This window comes from Ictidomys tridecemlineatus, chromosome 8, assembly GCF_052094955.1.
Source record: "Ictidomys tridecemlineatus isolate mIctTri1 chromosome 8, mIctTri1.hap1, whole genome shotgun sequence".
NCBI lineage: Eukaryota > Metazoa > Chordata > Mammalia > Rodentia > Sciuridae > Ictidomys > Ictidomys tridecemlineatus.
Window position 1 is genome coordinate 34,202,373 of NC_135484.1, and position 19,958 is coordinate 34,222,330.

Below are 19,958 nucleotides of genomic sequence, written 5' to 3' on the forward strand. Positions count from 1 at the left end.
TAGGACTAGATTTTAGTTGTCTAACATTGGCATCATTTCACCTAACTTTTAAAGTTCCATTATGACTATTACCAATGAAAGTATTTATGGTCTGCTAATTTATTCACCCACAAAAAAATATGTAAGAAATTCCATGTGTGACAAGTACTAGATAATCGAGGAAACGTGCTTGCTTATGTCACTTAGTGCTTTAAAAAGTACTATTTTGATGGACTAAGATAATACAGAAAAAAAATGAGCTTTGGAGGCACCCTCATGTGTTCAAATTGTAGCCCCATCATTTATGTGAACCTGGGAAGATTTCCAACTCTTGGCTTCCTTTTCTGTGAATTAAAGTCTAGAATAAGCACACCAGGAAGAGACAGTTTGGATTAAATGAGATAATGTATGTAAAGTATCTGGCAAAGAACTTAGTAGAAATACTCAACCAATGTAAATTCCTCTATATTCCCAAATATTAAAAAAATGGAGAAAAAATTTCAGTGACATGCAGACAATTGATTGAAGTTGAAACATATTAAATGAAAGATTTTGAAACCTTCTCTTTATAAGAGGTAAAAATATTAAAATGGAGAAATAAAGGAAATGGCATTGTTACTATAAATCAACAGTGACAATTGAGAGGAATGTGACAATCCTCTATTTTCAAATTCACATGGAAGATGCAAAATAGATCTGAAAATAAATATTCTGCATGTTTTAGGATAGTATATACATGTGTTTTTACAAATGAAGTCAATAATTCCAAAAGTGTAATATATAAGCACTATTGAATGATATTTTATGCAATGTTCAAGATAGAAATATACATACAAACTACTTTAAAACTGTGTTGAAAATATAAGTTAATAATGAGACATGGAAATTACAATATTAATAAAAAAATACGGTACATTCTTGGTTGGCAAATGCTATAAGATGTGGGAAGCTTGACAACTTTAAGCTCTGGGTGATCAGGACCACTAGTGGGGTACAATTAGAAGGACAGGCCCACTACAATGTGGTAAAAGGCCTGCTGTGCCACAGAGGGAATCTTAAAAAAAATGTTCTAGAAATAAACTCTATCTACCTTGTTGTTTTGACAGGAAGCCTTCATAAATTCATATATAATATCTATGGTATACATGAAGAAATTGAATTAAAAAATATGAAAAGTTGATACAGAAAGGTAAGTTCAGGTGACTCAGATACCAGTGCTTGAGAACTTTACTAGATATGAGCATACTTTGTACAAGTGAGGGGAAAATCATAAGCCTCAAGTGATGGCAGTTGGATCTGGTATTCAACTTTTAGGCTCAGTTAGGATAACCCTGGATGGCTAAAACACTGATATGTTTTTGTGTTTGTTGGTAAATCACTGCTGTACAATCAACCTCCTAAACACCACCCCTTCCCTGAGACTATTTGATTATTCCCAGCAGAGCAAGGAACAGTCAAAACATCCATTGTCATTGGTGTGGAAATTGACCATTACTGACTATCACTATAGGCAGTGAATACTGATGTGTTTATATTACAAAGATACACATGTTAATATAATTGCAGATATATATATATATATATGTATATACATATATATATATATATATATATATATAAACATGCCTATAAGTACTTGAAAATGCTTAAACATTTATGGCAAGGCTACACATAAGCATACTAAAGCTGGTATCTCTGGAGATTCAGAAAGAGGAGTCAAGGAAAGGAAATAGAACAATTTTTAAATTTTATCCCAATATCCTGCTACGTTATTTTTATCAACACAAATGTCTTTTAATAAAAGTAATTTAAAATAAAGAAAACTTCCAATACAAATTATCAGAGAAAGGACAAAATTAGGAATAAGATGAAACATACTCTCTCACCTATTAACCAATTATTTACAGCTTTTGAATTTTTGAGGTATTGTTCATAAAAAAATTTCCTTTAGATAGTTCTTTTTTTTTTGAGAGTGGGGGTGTACTGGGGATTGATCTCAGGGGCACTCAACCAGTGAAACACAACACCAGCTCTATTTTTTATTTTATTTTATTTAGAGACAGGGTCTCACTGAGTTGCTTAGCGCCTCGCTGTTGCTACAGCTGGCTCTGAACTCATGACCCTCTTGTCTCAGCCTCCCAAGTATTTCAGATAGTTCTTATTAAACAACTCATCTCATGGAACTTCCTTGAAAGAAAATTCACTGAGAAGCATACCAACTGATTTATTCTACAAATGCAAAGGCAAGATTGCGTCCAGTATAAAATATGAAAGGCTGGTCCTAATTTTTGGTAATGCCAAAGTATTTCTGGCAGGATCTTAAAACCATAAGGTCAATACTAAATTTTGAGTGTTTAGAGGTAAAGAGCTATAGATTTTACATTTTTTTAAGATGCTACAAACCTTATTACAGTTCTTTTGAAATTCTAGGGACTCACTATTAATTAGATTTAGCCAAATAACCAAAATCTAGGTAACATAATTCCACATTGCTGCTATAAGCTCAGACTTGCCACTTCTCTTAGAACTGACGTCACAATCAACACTATTATATTTTGTGAACTGCAGGAACTAAGGCATACTTCTCTTTGGTGTTCATCTTATGATATAACTATGAGTTGAGAAAATTACTTAAATTATTTTACTCTTTATTTCCCAGTTTCTCTCCTCTACAGTCAAATCACAGAAGTGATAATGAACTGCATGTTCTTTAGAAGACAGAAGCTGGATGAATATTTTAAGTTAACATCTTTCCTTCTAGGATAAGAAACTTCACAGAGATATTTTTAAAAGATGAAAAACAACTGAGATTACAAAGCATATTGGATACCAAAGGTACTCAATAAGAAAAATAAGGATACACTGAGGTCATGGATAAAGAACATGCTTTAGAAAGCAACTCAGCAAGTAAATATAGAAAGAGGCCAAATTTTCTTGGAGCTATAATATGGATATACAATTTTGGAATTTCTGTGTTGGCTCTGGAATAATACATGCAAAATAATCCATAAAAAAGTTCTAGAAGAAACCCCACAGAATCCTTCTATTATTCAATATAACAGCCAGCATTAAATGACATGGAAAAGCAGTCACTGCCTTTGAAAATATTAAAGGAGTCCTATTTCAAAACAATATCCTTCTTTCATTTATTTTCAATGAATTCTTTCACATCCCATGCAAAATTAATTAAATTTGTTGGCATGTAGTATTATGAATAAACTTTTTAAAGTGTCATAAATAGTATTATTGAAAAACACAATGAATAGAAGTATTCTTTAAAGGCTTCAGAGAATGACTATGAAAATTTTAACAGTGGTTTACTAAGTACTGCAAATTTTCAATGGTCCTTAACAGAATAGCTCTTTAATGTTATCTATGCTACTTTTATTAACTATCTCTTGTGTTTTCAGCATGAAAACTCTTCAAAATCAGCAGCTTTAATACCTTATTTTCAAATGAATATATCCCTAATCTATTTGGTATGCAACAAGGAAAGAAAACACCCACATTAAAAGATGTACTAAGCCTCATAGACTTCAATGAATCAAATATATCAAATGTGATGATACAGAAATGTTTTTCTGATGGAAGTCATATTTACAAATTTCGTGCCTGAAAAAAATCTTAAAATAACTCTGAAATTAATACCAAATATCCAAAATTTTAGTGCAGCAAAGAAAACTCACCATTTCCTATTCCATGTGTTGATCATTTGCTTGCCACCTAACAAACTATCTTGTGATTACTTCATCTGACAAAGCATGGAATTAGATGTTACTTTGATTATTAGTAGAGTGTTAAGAACTTGATCTTGTTGAATGCGGATTTGGAGAATAGGGTCTTTCTAAAGAGTATTTCAGTCCCAAAATAAAAGTAACAAATCACAACCAAGAGAGTGATGGTTTCCAAACATTTTCACATTGTGCCTAAGATAAAATTACATTTGCACAGCACTGTGTTGAATAGAGTCTCACTGCCTGAAATAAGTAACCTGGGATCTCTGAGCACTCTGGATGCTTCTCTAGGGCTGAATATCTTAGTTCATCTATAATCCATATAGATAAGCCTAATTCAGAACCAATTTCTAGCATTCACATTACTGGGTGGGTATACATTTAAAAAAAGTTTTTTGCTAAGATTAATCATAGATCTAGAAAAATGCTACCAAAGACTATTGTGTTTAAGACATTTACTGAGACTTTTGAGTGTCACTGGCACACAGAAGAGCCAGAATAAAGAACAACTCATTGATGTAACAAGGGCAGAGGTCCTCTAATTTTCTATAGGCTTGTTCCCATGAAAGCGGTAAAACATTAATGACAGCTACTGTCTATGGAAGATGGCACTTCTGCCTTCTCCTAGGACCTGATTTACTTTCTTCTGTGTCTTCTTTCCTAATCTCAGGAGAGCAGTGTGTGGCTATTTAATTTCTACCCAATGTTAAGCTCTGCACCACTGCGCACGCAGCTGTCAAATGGCTGTGAATCTTAGAGTAAATGGATGTCCACAAAATAAAACTGTTTAATGTTGAAGGAGGTTCTACAATATTGTACTACCAGCCGTGTTAAGGATTTTAACATTTCCATCAATTTTGATGTCATCTCAAATACACTTTGAAAGCTTATTCTTGCTTTAATACTATATTTGTCAAATTCTCTTATTTATCCATATATATAAGAATTATATCTCATATATATATATGAGAATTACCCAATGTAAGAGTCAGAATGGATGATAGAAAACATGAATTGTCAAGTTTAGCTCCCATTGGAATAATCTGGGAAGCTTTGTAGAGTGCCTTTGAAGTTTCCTTATCTAAGCTGATGGATAGCATATGATTATCAGCTTTTCCTCTTGTGATTACTAAAGAAAAAAATTTTAAAAACCAAAATAGGAACCAATAAAAACAAACAGAAATGGATGCAGAGAGTTTGGCATTTTTCTGGAAGATTCATCAGAGTTTCTGATGAAGGAGAGTAGAGGTCAGAGCCCAGAGAACTCAGTGGCTGTTGCCCAGGTGAAAGTCCTGGGCCAATGGATACAGGTAGGAGTTGTTGCTGTGGAGTGGGCTGAAAACAAAGAATTTATAGAAAGTCTATGTATCACAGAGGGCTATCTCACAGCCCCACTTCTACTTAAGTTGCATGTGACCAGGCTTTTACTATCCAGTGACAATTTCTGAGCAATCTCAGAAAATTAGTTACTATTATCTTAAAATTCTTTGAAGAGATAATTATATAAATTCTCATAATACTGTTACTAGACTTAAGTTTACATCAAGTTCAACAAAGGAGTTTTTAAATGATGCTTTAAACTTAAAAAAATAATTTTATAATATGTCCAATTATTAGTTTCTAGGTGAGTTCTTTGTCCACTTATAAATTTACTTACTTCAATAAACCTAGAATATTGTGGTAGGGAGCTCAAAAGGAGATTTTTCCCCCATACTCTCTATCTTCAGACAAACACATTTAAAATAATTTCACATACTAAAATGACTTGCAATTGTCACTCAATTATAATGTGCAATCCACTTATCTAACTCTCCTCCACCAAATATGTATTACAGTTGCTGAGCATCAATTTATTGAAGTTGCAGGTAAGCAAACCTGCCACTTTACCTCGAGGTAAGTGTCTCCCAGGTCATAAGAGAAACAGAAACACTTTGCTTCCAATTAAGACAAAAAAAATTATGTACACATTAAAGATGTGGGAAGTTAATACAGATGAAAACGAATTAATACATCACCACAGAATTCTTAAGAAACAATAATCTAACTGGATGGCTAATGATAGTCCTTTGAAGAGAGAATTTGCAATTACTTTTGAAATTATTTTTAAAGGATTTGAATCATTGTCTAACTCTTCAAGAGACAGTATTTGAAAGAATTTTCTACCTCATTCTGCAAAAATGTTAATCATAAGTCTACCTCTGAAAAATGAGTTACTTTTTGGTTCTCCCTATGTTAATATATAAATATAATGCAATTCCATTTTTTTCATGAAAAAAATATTAAGTGACCCCCCGCCCCCTGCCTCTCAGAGCTGGACAAGTTGATGATGAAGTTGATTTGGAAGAATCAAGAAGCCCTGAGAGCAATGAATGGAGGTAAACATTGTTAACTAAGAAAAGCAACATGAAGTAATCAGCTTCCATCTGACTACTGTGAAAGGGTTCCCTGATGAAAAAATAAAATGGATATATGCCTCCTAATATCCTCAGAAGAGACATATCCAGACATTGTCAGGAGTGTATTGGAAGTAAGTGTAAAGTTGGTCTAAACTGAACTGTCAGTTTTCAGAAAATGAAATAGCAGAGGAGCATGTAAATAGCACTGCAGTAGAACAATTAGCAAACTGCAGAATCTGAGACCCTCTGTTGGACAAACAACACGATTTCTTTAAAAAAGTAAATTGTGAGGAAGTTAAAAAATAGTGAGGTTACAGATAAAGAGAGATTTAAGAACTACAACCAAATACAATGTCTTCATGCACATCGTGATTCAATCAACCAATCATTTAAAAAGAATCTGGAAGCAGGCATGATAAATTTGAATACTGTCTAAATACTTATTAATACCAAAGTAGTATTTAGGTGTGACAATGGTTTTATTTGTAAGTCTTATCCTTTGCAGATATATAATGAGTTATTCATACAGAAAGTTGTTGAGTTTACTTCCAAATAATCCAGGGCACAGAATGGGATATGGAAAAGTTTAGATCTGACATAAAGAGATTCATGAGCTAATTCTCATTTCTGGGTGGTTTTGGGGACATTTGGACCTATTGCATTCTTCTCTATACTTTTGTATTTGCTTGGAGATTTTCAAAATTAAAAAAATATAACTTACTAATACATCTCATTTTTATAAATAATTCTCTTTCACATACCAATATATCCACTAGCAATAATTTAGTGCTTACTCTTAAAGTGCAAACAATTATTGTTTTTTTCTTAATTATCTTGATGAATGGTTAGCTCTGTTTCTTACTGTAATTATACTTCATTCTGAGATCAAAAAATACATATGAATAATTACCAAGTCAAAAAGGCTTTTTTGGCCTACAAGGTCTCAAAATTTTAGTCCAGTTTTAAAGGAAAATAGTAACATCAGTGAATGGAATCCAAATTGGAATGAATAAGGCCCTCCCTCAGCCTATTAATGTATTTAGTTTTCCATGCTTCATTAAGTCACTATCATTTTTTACAATGTTAGCTGCAGGGAAAACTCAGGCAAGCATTTTCCTTGTCTTTAGCACTGCCCTTGACATCTATTCTCTCTTCACACATTTCTCTCTCATTTGAAACAATCTATGGTTTCAAAAGATTGACCTGCTTCCTGTGAATAAGTCATTGGCTCAGCATGGCTTTTACACCAGCTACTGGTAAAAGAGCAGGTAGGCTGAGTCCCCCATAGAACATGACAGTTCTTTCAATGAAACCATCACGAGCACAATATTGGTGTGAATCACAGATAATCAAAAATGTGACAGTTTAAAGCTTGCCTTCTAAAAATTATTCACCCTGGAGAAATACCAGCATTACCTTTGTTTTCATGCTTCTGTAGTTATCAGGTTAAGAAGAACCTATGCATTCTCCAATTTCGGACTTTACAGACATGAATGAATCACTCTAGTTCAAAGCATTTGGGGAATAATAGAGATTTGCTGTGATGAGAAAGAGTTCAAAATATAACGTTAACAGTGTAGAATAACAAAGAATGAAATTTTCTGATCTTGGCTCATGAATCAGAAACAGATCTGAGTCACTTAACACTTATCCAACTTTAGCTATTACAAATGAAATAGCATTAGCTAGTTTGATGCTTATATATGGCCCTAATTTCTTGTCCTTCTCCAGGGAATTCCTTAAAAATAATTGTACCCTCTGTTGTTTATTACTTTACCACCCTTCTCTCTTTAATTCCCTGCATCCCATGGATCACCCCTCCACCCTATTCTAGAATCACCTTCTGTTTCCAGTGGCCTATTTGGAAAATTCATATTCTTTGCCCCATCTTTATCTTCTTTGCAGTATCTGCAGCTATTGATTATGCTGTTCTCTTGATTTCTGAAACTTCTTTCTTTGGAAAAGTGATATTTATTTAAAATTTAGGGAGTAAACAGCACAATGTAAACAACACAAGAGGAAGGGGTGAAGATAGCACTAGACTGAATTTCCCTCTATTCTCTTGATAGCTAGTTCTGATCCTTTCTAATTTGAGTTTCCTAGACAAAATAAAATAAAATAAAATCCAATCTTTTATTTCCTAATCATCTGTTTCTTGAGATTAAAAAAACTTTTTCTTCCTGCTTTTTCCTAGCATGCAGAAGTTTGTGCCAACAAGAATTCTATGAGATAGAGATACTGAAAACAGGAGAAGAGAAGTATGTTAGAATCAGGGCCCCTCAAAATATCCATAACTAATCTTTGGAACCAATGAATATGTAACCTTATTTAACAAAAGGACATTGAAGATATGATTTAATTAAAAACCTCAGGGTGGAAAGATCAGCTTGGATTATCCAGGTAAGCCAAATGTATACAACGTCCTTGAAAGTAAAAGAGGAAGGCAAAAGAAGAGGTCACAGCAAGTGCAGTGGCACACAGATATAATCCCAATAACTTGGTAAACTAAGGCTAGAGAGTGGCAAGTTCAAGGTCAGCCTCAACAGCTCAGTGAGATTTAGCTTGGTGGCAGAGTTCCCTAGGTCCAGTCCCAAGACCACACAAACATACACACACACACACACACACACACACACACACACACACACACACACACACACAGTCAGAATGACAACAACATGAGCAAGACTCAACCTGTTTCTAGCTTTGAAGGGCAAGAAGGATGAGATTATGAGACAAGGAACTCAGGTGGCCCATGGAAGCTGGACAAAGAAGTTGATCCTACACTAGAACATCTGGAAGGGAATGCAAACCTGCCCAGTTTTAATTTTAGGCCAGTAAGACTCCTGTTGGATTTCTACTGTAAGACAATAAATTCATTTTGTTTTAAGTTGCCAAGTTTACTAGTAAGTTGTTATGGCAACAATATAAAACTAAAACACTAAATAACTAGTTCTAATTCACATGACTAGTAACTAATAAAGCAAGATCTTTTTCCAGAACAGTACCATCTCTCATGTGTATGACTACTTTACTCACTCCATTATACAGATGTTTTGCACATTTCAGTTTAACCATACCTGCAAGACCCATTTTATATTTCAAACTAGCAACAGAACTTCTCTTGGTACAATTTAATTTTGCTTTGTAGTGAAGCAGTTTTGCCTTTTTTCAGTCACCAAAACTTAAGTCTTCAATTGCTAGCAATAGAAAGTACCACATATCCTATAAATATCTATTAATGTACTATTCAGAATGAATGGTCAATTAGTTTTAAAATTTCATTGAATAAGTAATAAAAAATGGATTGATTGCACCTCTGAGATAACTCAATTGACCTCAGAGGTGATTTCTACAAGTATCTGAAGGGTGACCCTAAGTAACTGAATCAGGGTCCCTCAAATTGTCCATATCTTAATCTTTGGAACCTATGAATGTGTAAACTTAATTGACAAAAGTACTTTTAAGATATGATATAATTAAAAATTTTAAGTTGGGGCAATAACCCTGGATTATCTATAACTATCTGAAAGTTGAACCTACGTAACCACCACAAAAATTAGTAAGTACAAATTATATAACTCTTATCAATGGAGGGCATACTCTACCAAGATGACAGTCTAAATATTTCTAAATCATATATTCTTCCTTAGAAACCAAAAAAAAAAATTGCAGAAGAGAGCATTCTAACACTGTTTGTCCAGCTGGCCTCTACCCCAAATTTTAAAGAGGTGACCTCACTTGCCAGTGAAGTGTGAAGAATATAAATGAAATGAAAAATGAGAAAGCTGCAGAGCCTTATGTCATTCTGCCTGCAATTTAAAAACAAAGATAGGAAAAGAGACTCACAGAACTATATGGGCATTTTCTCAAGACTGAGTGCCAAAAAGCTAACAAAAAAAATTTTTTTAAGTCTACCATTGTAAGAAGATATGTGACAAATTTCTTATAGGAATTGCTCCACAAGTTCTTCACCCTGTATTCTGCATAGATTTCTCATAGTGTTTCTTGAGTCTAAATTTCTCCAAATTATAATATAACTTCGATGATGTCAAGTCAAAAATGATTTATGCTCTGAGCTGGATTTCTTAAACTCAAAATGAACCACAGCACACACAACACTTAGAACATCCAAATCCACTGTCTTCATAAGAAATTTTTGCTATTAGAAAGTTTTCTTGCTTACACGTTCCAAAGTTGTCCATATAGGCCTAACACATATGTGTGCGTATGTGTGTGTGTGTGTGTGAGTGTGTGTGTGTGTGAGAGAGTGTGTGTGTGTGTGTGTATATATATACAACTGGATATATATCATATATATATGGTAGACATGAAATATATGATAGAGATATGAATATCTCGTGTGTGTTACAATTAAACTGTATCTTATTTAATCAAACTAGAACTCATAATTCAGAAGGGATAAAAGAAAGCCCTAAAGGTGATGTGAGAAAAACTTTCTAAGATTAAAATAAAAGTAGGGCAAAATGTTGCCCCTGATTTCTGATTTTTGAAATGACTCTCCCGTTAAACATTTAGTCACAAAATCCAAAATAAATAAATAAATTAAAGAACAATTTATCTTTGGGAAACATAAGTAGTAGTCCACCAATATGGAATCATGCTCCTGCTTATTTGTGAAACCTAGTGTAAAACATAATCTGTAGGGCCTCTTGAGCAGTCTGACTACATTTGCTTATCATCAAATGGCAAAGCTGCAAGATCATCTACAAGGATACCTGACACCTAGAACTGAGAGCACCTACACAGCAAAGAAAGAACAACAGCAGAGCAACTGTGAAATCCTCCCAAAAGTACATGTGGAGAGACACTTACAAATAAAGACACCATATGAGGTCTAATGGCACATTTCCTAGTTCAGAGCCAAGAAAATTAAACATACAGTACAAAATATTTGCAGCTGTCAGCGAAGCCTTATAAGAAGTGTAAAGACTTAACTTTCCCTTAGCCCAGGCTTCCTGTCTGCAATGCATGGAAGAAGAGTATAGCAAAAAGTGACCATGAACACTACTTAGGGAAACTAGAATTCACATAACATTTTGTGTGGAGGAGCCTCCTCCATCGTTGGCCTCTTCAGCAGTTTACATTTCAAGTGTCTCATGGATAGAAATGAAGAATAACAGAATGATTATTAAAATGTTTGAGTTAATTCTTTCTGTGTCTAGGTCAGGAACAGTAAATTAGAAAACAAACCAAAAGAAGGTCATGATTTGAATTGTAGATATTCTTGATGCGAACATTTTCAAAACACATCAAATGCCTATAGTACATAATATATGGGGATAACTTTCGGTGAATTTTTGCAGCCTAAACATAAATGAAATTATTTAAATAGGAACAGAATACATTTAAATGTCTACATACTCAATAATCATTTTATAGAGATTTACAAGAGAACCTTCAAACAGGCATTGAGGTGACTCCTAATTAAGAAGGGTGGGAAGGACAGTGGTACCTGAGTCAAATCCACTTGGTCAGTATTATCCTTACCTTTGTTTTCCAAGATTCCTATTATAGAAATTCTAATATTCTGCACTTGTACATGTATTTTTAAAACCCACAGAATGATATATTAATCAACTCATCTATTTATTTTACAAATATTGCTGAGCAACACATTGCTTTCAATGATAGTCTTTAACCTAAGTGTTGGAATACAGTGATGAAATGAAAGCTGCTCTCTCAAGGAGTAATTTTATCAGAAAATGAGAAATATACCAATGATGTGGTAGAGCCAGTTGACATTGGCTTTCAACGAGCAGTTTTTCTCAACACCTTGTTGGATGACATCACTCTAGTAACTTGAAGTCACCCATGATAGGAGTATTTCCCTCATGGAAACTGACTTACAAATCAGGGCTCTTTTGTCCCCTGAAGGGTCAATTGCTAAACACTTGTCAGGATACCACTTTGATGACAAATAAGGTAAATGAATAAGTAATTTTAGGTAGAGACATACAGAAGTCTCTACCTAAAATTGCTTATTTTAGGTGTTGATGATGGAAGGATTATCTGAGACAGTGTTGTTTGGGTAGAGACTTTAGTAGTGCAAGGGATGAAACTAGTCAGCATCTTGGGGAACAGCATTTATGGAAAAGGAAAGAGCAAGTGCAAAGGGCTTAATGCTCATATAAACTTGGTTCATTCCAAGAATACCAATATGGCCAGAATCAGGAGCAATAGACTGGTCAGTAGCAGTGTTAAGAGAAGTATACAGGGCTTATATGGAGAGGTATATATACTTTTTGTTGCTTTTTGTTGCTTTCTGATAAGTGGCCTTTAGAAAGTGGGTGTTGAAACAGACTATATAACAGTTCTGTTGAAAGCTGATGATGGCTTAGATTAGAAGGTGGCAGTGGTGCAGATGACACAAGACAGAATCAGGATATATTTTGTAGGAGAAGTTTGCAGGACCAGAATAAGAAGCATTAAGGATTATCCCCATGTGTTTTGTTTATTTTTATATATTTGCCTCAACAACTGGGTAAGAATGCTGCCATTTCCTGGGAGAAGTATTCTAAGGAAGGAAATCAAGATTTCTGCTCAGAGCTATAAAGTTTGTGATGCTCCATTAGATGTCCAAGTGGAGCTGCTGGTTGAGAGAGGCAGTGCACTGTTAAATGGGCTTGGCACTTAGGCAAGTTTCTTAACTTTCCTGTGCCTCATTTTTTCCGTACCAGGACAATGAAAACAATACTACATTTTGTTTATACAATTGGGATGATTATAAAATTTAATACAAGTAAAATGTATGTAGCAGTATTCAGCTTACACTAAGCCCCATTGAATATTAGTTATTTTAATGAGCAGTGAATCTTTTACCTGTTTCCCAGTAGATTCACAGGATCTAACATATTTTATAGGTAATATTGGAAGAGAAAAATAATTAGATATCAAGTTGGAAAGAGAATGAACATTCACAGTATTTTGAAACTTTCAACTGAAAGAGACGAAGAGAGAAATAAGTACATGGATAAATATTTCCTAAATGGGGAAAAAAAATCTACCTGGATCTTCCTTCCCATCTACCCTTATAATTCAGCTCTCAGCAGTCATCTGTTTTGGAATTAGTTTTTGTTGGCTTATTTGTTTGTACTACTGGAATGAATAGAGAATTTAAATGGTAGCTTGTAAATAAAATGGTAGAATATATTTTAAATTTTATCTAATTATTGATAGAAATGTATCACTTGGATAAAAAGTCATTTTGCTGGCTTCCATGGTATTGGCAGGCTTCATGAAGTTAATGGTGCTTCCTGAGGCCTGGCTAGCTGTGCTAAGTCACTTATATTATCCTTATATTTCAGGAGGGACATAACTCCAAAGATATGGGAAAATGTCTATATGATCTTTGTCTGTAATTCAACTTTCAAATAACTAATTTTCAAAGACTATGTAGCCATATGAGGGAAGATGCTCATAATGTAATATCCAGCGAACAAAAGAGGATATGAACTTTTTCTGCAGTATGATGACAATGTAAAATGCATGTGTGTGTGTGTGTGTGTGTGTGTGTGTGTATGTGAGTACAAGAAAACGGAATAGAAATAATTCCACGTTAATGCTATTAACTAATTTTTATAATATAAAAAAAGTCAGAATCTATATTGAAAAGGCAATTTGTGAGACAAATCTATAAATATTGCTTTGGTTGTTCTGAAACACAGATCAAAATTTCAAGATATATACAGGAAAAATAATCAACAAGAAAGTGCCAATAGGAAAACCAAATATTTCAGGAATAAAATTTAAAACTATCAATTTTAAACCATACTGGAAATGGTAATCTACAATCATTTTAAAGATAAAGAAAAAGATATTTGGTGAAATGTACTTTTATACAGCCATGCAGCTCACTAATAAATTTGAAATTGCAAGTTTAAATAAAAAATCAAGAAAATTAAGGTTATCAATATAGTTAGTATACAGAGATTATGAAGATAAACTTTTTCTCAAGAAATTTACAGTATAGCCAAATTTGGAAAAGACAGCAAATTCATTGATGTTACTTTGTTGCTGTTTATAATACCATACTAAATACACTTACAATACAGAATCCAAATAAGAGTTATTTTGCTGAATCTGTAAATTTCTATTTCAAAAATAGCCCATAAAAGCCTTAGTTTACAGGATGTTTAAAATATTCAGAGATTTAAATATTTAGATAGAGTTGGGAGTGAGGCTCTGTATTAGAGAACTTGCCCAGAAGCAGCAAGGCTCTGGGTGTGATCCCCAGTATCACAAAACAATTAAATAAGTAAATAATAAAATATTTATATCATTAAACAAGTTATATCTATATTGGAATAGTAATTTACACGATTTATGAGCAGAGAATAATTTATATAATCTCTTACAGAAGAGGGAGAGAATATAATTAAGACAGTAATGTCAGTAACAGAAGAAATCAGAGATGGAAAGATTTAGCAAAGTAGCAGATTAATGTAATAGTAATTACTGGGCACCATTACATGCCAGGCACCATTATTTAGATTGATACTAGGAAGCATTAAGTGAAATTATGGAAAAGGATAACCAAGAACTCGTATTGTTCTTTACATTGTAGAAGCATATTGGACAATTTGCACAAGCTTTTAATCCAAATATCTAGTGCTAATATCCTTTCATGTAAAAAATGTTCTGTTAAAGTTCTCATTATATTTTTAGAAATATTTTGCTTTTTATATCACTTAAAATATCATTTAATCTATGTTGACATATACAGATTAAATGAGTATATGATAAAACAGATTTTTTCTAGGAAGCTGTTTTAGTATACTAAACTATCCTATTTGATAACAATATCAAAAGAATATGATTTATTATTTAAAAGTTATCCTTATTTTCTATATATCAGAAATTATTTTTAATAAGAATTCTATTTAATGTCCATAGGTAATAAAGACTTTAAAAGTCATGCTGATATGTAAACATTCAGGTAAGTTTTTATTTTGATTTCCAGAGAGAAATTAAATGTTCTTCCTGAGAAAAATCAATGAGTCACACTAAAAATGAAAAAAACAATAATTTAAACTTGAGAAAATCATTTAGACCAAATTGGATTAATAATGACCTTTCTCAAATCTTGCACAGTGATTAGTCTATTGCAGTAAAATTGCCCAAAGCATTTCTGTCAAAGACCCATAAATTCTGCATGACTTCTTAAAAGAAATTAAATTGACCAATGACTGGTATTTAATAATACAACAAATCTCTCCAAATCATTCTGAGAGAGTTAAGAATATATGCGGATATTTAAGTATTAAATTCACTATGTCAAGTTACATCTACACGTATACGTTAAAAGTGAGTAACACTTTTGGTAAATCCCAAGCTTAACTTGGAAGTAGAATTTTAAATTTTAATTTTGTTTTGTATTAACTTGTTCTTATTTTTAGTGAGATTATTATGATAATTAGTAAAGAAGGGTTTTTATATAGCATTAAAACCCTGATTTTCTTAATTCTTAATAAGTTGCATTAATTTCAGTATCAAAATAAGATTTTGCTCAGGAAATTTTTAACACCTCCAAATTTGGAATACACTACGAATAAATTGTTCCTATTTTGTTACTGTTTAGAATACCATCTACTTTAAGGGCACTTCCCAAAAAGAATCCCCATGTTATATGATCAATAGAGAAATGTGTTGATTGGTTGAAACTGAATCTTTTAAATTATAATATTTAAAATCTTGCAAAATGAGGGCAATCTCTGAAATGAGAAAACTGGGGTCTGGCTCTATGGCTTTCCCTTTGTGGTCACAAGATATTGAATCTCTGGTGCAAAATGTTCTCCTCTGTAATAGTACCTTTCTTATAGAGTTGAAAACAATACCTAAGATGATTCATGTAAAATGTTTTATCCAGAGTAGGAAAAAATAGGTATTCAGAAAGTGTCTGTGTAACTCCCTAGAGACAAAAATGCCTCTGTTGTAATTCTAAACATGAGCACTTGTGTTTTATATTTATATAATAAAGCCATAATTTATGCAAATAATAAAATGGGTCACATATTACCTGGATCTCAGGATGAGTCTTTCACTGATGACCTATTTCAGCAAAATGAGCAAAAGTGCCCAGTATTTAATTTTCTTTAACTTATTGCTCTGTTATGTTTCCAGATTAGAGGCACTCTGCATTGCTATTCTAATATATATATATATATATATATATATATATATAATATAAAAATGGCTGAAAATATGAATGATTAATACTTCAAACTCACTAGGAAAACTAACAAAGATGAAAAAGAAAACTATGGCTGAAAATATGAATGATTAATACTTCAAACTCACTAGGAAAACTAACAAAGATGAAAAAGAAGACAAACAGAAAAATAACAAATGTTGGAGAAGGAGTGAAAAAAACTGCACACTTGCGTACTGGTGAAAATGTTAAAATGGTAGAGCCATCATGGAAAAACAGAATAAGTGTTCCTCAAAATAATAAAAATGGCTTTACCAATTGGTCAGCAAAATTTATAGGTATATGAGCCAAAAATATGGGAAAAAAGAAACCAGAGATTTGAATAGTCATGTACCCATGTGCACAGCAGCATTATGAACAATAGTACAAAGGTGGAAGTAATCCAAATATCTATCGATGAATGAATGGAGAAACAACATGTGGTATATACATATAGTAGATATTGTTCATGATTAAAAGGAGAAGATTCTGCTACATGGGAGAATCTTAATGTTGTGCTAAGTGAAAGAAGCCTGTAACAAAGAAATATGATTCCACTAGTATCAGGTATCTAAAATAGTCAGATTCAGAGACAAGAGACAGAAAAGTGGTTGTTGTGGGATAAAGGGAGGATGAAATGGGTAGTTATAATTTAAGAAGCTCAATATTTTATGTTTTAAACAAGGAAGAGTTCTAAATCTGGATGGTGGTGATGCCTGCACAACAATATGAATGTACTTGATGAATGAACACATGAATGTACAAGTGTGTACTCGAAAACACTTGAGGGGATAACTTTTATGTTGCATGTGTGGATGTGTTTTCATGTGTGTATTATCATAATAAAAAAAAAACAGCACATTCTGAAAGGTTGACCATAAGTGAAACTGTGGTCTAAAGAATTAAATACTGAGGGAATTGAAAACAAAAAGATAATCTTCAACAAAAAGTTAGTGAGAAACATAGGGTTTCCTTTTTCCTTATTGAAGATGCTATTTGCAGGGGCGGGGGGCAGATTTTTAGGTTTATAGCAATCCTGGGCAGATGATGCAGAGATTTTCATATGTGTCCTGGCCCCATACATGCACAGCTTCTCCCATGATCAACACCACCTCCCAGAGTGGTACATTTGTTACAATTGTGAAACTGCATTAACACCTCATAATACCCAAAGTCTATAGAGTATACTAGGGTTCACTCTAGATGTGCCATCAGTGTATCAGGACAAATGTATAATAACATATTTTCTTCATTCAAATTTCACTGCTCTGCTTTTTGCCCTTCCACCTCCTAAATCCTGATTTATTTAATAAAAAGTAAAAAAAATGTTATTTATTATAAATTTTTGCAATGATCTGCCTAAAAAATAATAGCTTCCTAAAAAAAGAATCTGACACATCAAGAGGCCAAATAAGAAGTAAGGAATGTTTCTTAGAGGCTTGGAAGGTTCCCTTGTAAGAAAAGGATAAATAAGGTGCTATACATTGCTTAGAGCTTTCTGTGCCACAGAGTTAAATGGAATACAAATGTTCCACATCTTCTATGCTGTGTCTTAGAACATACCCATTTGTCTAGGTCCATAGTAAAATGGTACCAGGGCCACTTGAAATGTAAGATGCTGATGAAGTACATTAATAATACTACCAAAATGGGATCTACTTACAATTTTTTTCCTCTAAATCTGTTAAATGGATTGTAATTAACTTGTACAATTACTTTATAATTTAAATCAGTCTTGTCCATAGATTAATTTATATTTTATTTATAGTTTTCTTGAATATATCTAAAAATAGTGGAGAAAAACATTTTTCCTTTCTTAGTCCATTTGTTAAATTCTGTATTTGTTAAAATCTTCCAACATTTTCAGATTCAGTAAGTAAATAGGTTATTTGTCAAATTGATGAATGTAAATGATTATCATTTCAAATAAATTGAGAAAGCTGATGAAGATGATGATAGAGCAAAATGTGACATTCTATCACATACTATTACTAAGAAAATTATGTATTCCAACCCACTGCTGCAAGATTTTAGCATGAAAACAGCAACCAGTATGAAGGCAGAGAGTTTAATTAACCAGTTACCTTATATTCTGAGCACTATTTATCTTTGCTTCCTAACCTGAACCAAACTTATTATATCAGTATGATAATGACTCAATGCTGAAAGGCAAATGCTCATTAGTGTTTGGGATGGATTTTCTTAGTTGTACTGTATTTGTTGTAGTTGTGTCCATTGTTTCAGTTAATTTGAGAATAATCTATAATGAGCTTCCTACAACCAATTAGGCAGAAAGGCTGCATTTGAATACTTATAAAAACAAGTGAAAGTGAGGTGTTTTGACTAAGAAATATATTAATTTTACTTTTTCTTAACATGGTACTGGGGATTAAACTCAGGTATACTCTACCACTGAGATCCACTGAGTGGCTTTTATTTTTTTATTTTGAGACAGAGTCTTCCAGGCTGGACTTGAATGAGTGCCACACCTGCCTCAAACTACTGAGTTGCTGGTATTATAGATGTGTACTACTGTGCCCAGCCAGGAATATATTACTTTTAATACTTGCTCACAATCTGGCTGATAAGCAAAAGATGTGGACATCTACTATTTCTATTTTTTGCTCTCCAATTTTATTGGTTATTACCTTAATTGAAAGGTTGAAGAATAAATGTGTGTAATTAAGTAAACAAATACTGGTAGGTAGTATCATGGTGGATGCTTCCAGATCAATGTTATTTTTGAAGCCATTTGACTTTCATTAAAGATTCTCTAAGTTTAAAAATATCGTACTCATTGATTTCAGGTTTTTTTTTAAATGTTGTTATTTCTAATATCTGAGAGATTTGACTCATTCTTCTCAGCATCTGCACTGACACAATTGAACAATCCTCCCAACACACACTGTTTATTTTATTTATTCGTACCAGGGATTGAATCCAGGGGCACTTAACTATTGAGCCACATCCTCAGCTCTTTTTATTTTTTTAATTTTGAGAAGGTCTTAGCTAGGTTGCTTAGGGCCTCCCTAAGTTGCTGAGGCTAGCTTTGAACTGTGATCTTCCTGCTTCAGCCTCCTGAGCTGCTGAAATTATAGGTATCAGCCACCACACCCAGCTGCCTTTCTTCTTTTTTGACATATTTAATTTATCAACTCTGAATTTGGAATGCCTAGGATTCAATTTTAGGCAGATTTTTAGTTCTATACTTTCATTCTAGATGGTCTTAAACAAGGGCTTAATGTTAATGAGAATCCTTTGCCAGCGTTATCCAAGTTGATATCATTACTTCTAATCTTTCCCTTCAACCTCAGTCTGATAAATTAAATTCTCTTTAATATTTCCATGTTGATGATCAATGTGTATTTCAAACATAAGCCAAAACAGAGCCCGTTATGCCACCCAGTATGTAAAACCTATCCCTCCATCACTTTATATTATCACAGTAAAACCTTCTTTCACAAATAAACTATGAATGTGGTGAAGTTACACAGAGAATGGCAAATCACTGAAGTTTAACACATGTTTAGAAAGATGATTAGTGAGAAAACTTATTCCATGTTTTATAAATGCTGAATATTAAGTCCCTTCCAAATTCCTATGTTGAAATCCTAACCCTGGTGTGATGCTCTTAACAGG

General features: G+C 33.1%; 1 protein-coding gene across 1 annotated transcript in view; it reads right to left on the reverse strand.

Annotated features, from left to right (window-relative positions):
• Lama2 (laminin subunit alpha 2) overlaps positions 1-19,958 on the reverse strand; it is a 572,217-nt gene that overhangs the window by 398,684 nt on the left and 153,575 nt on the right. The gene's annotated exons all lie outside the window — the stretch shown is intronic.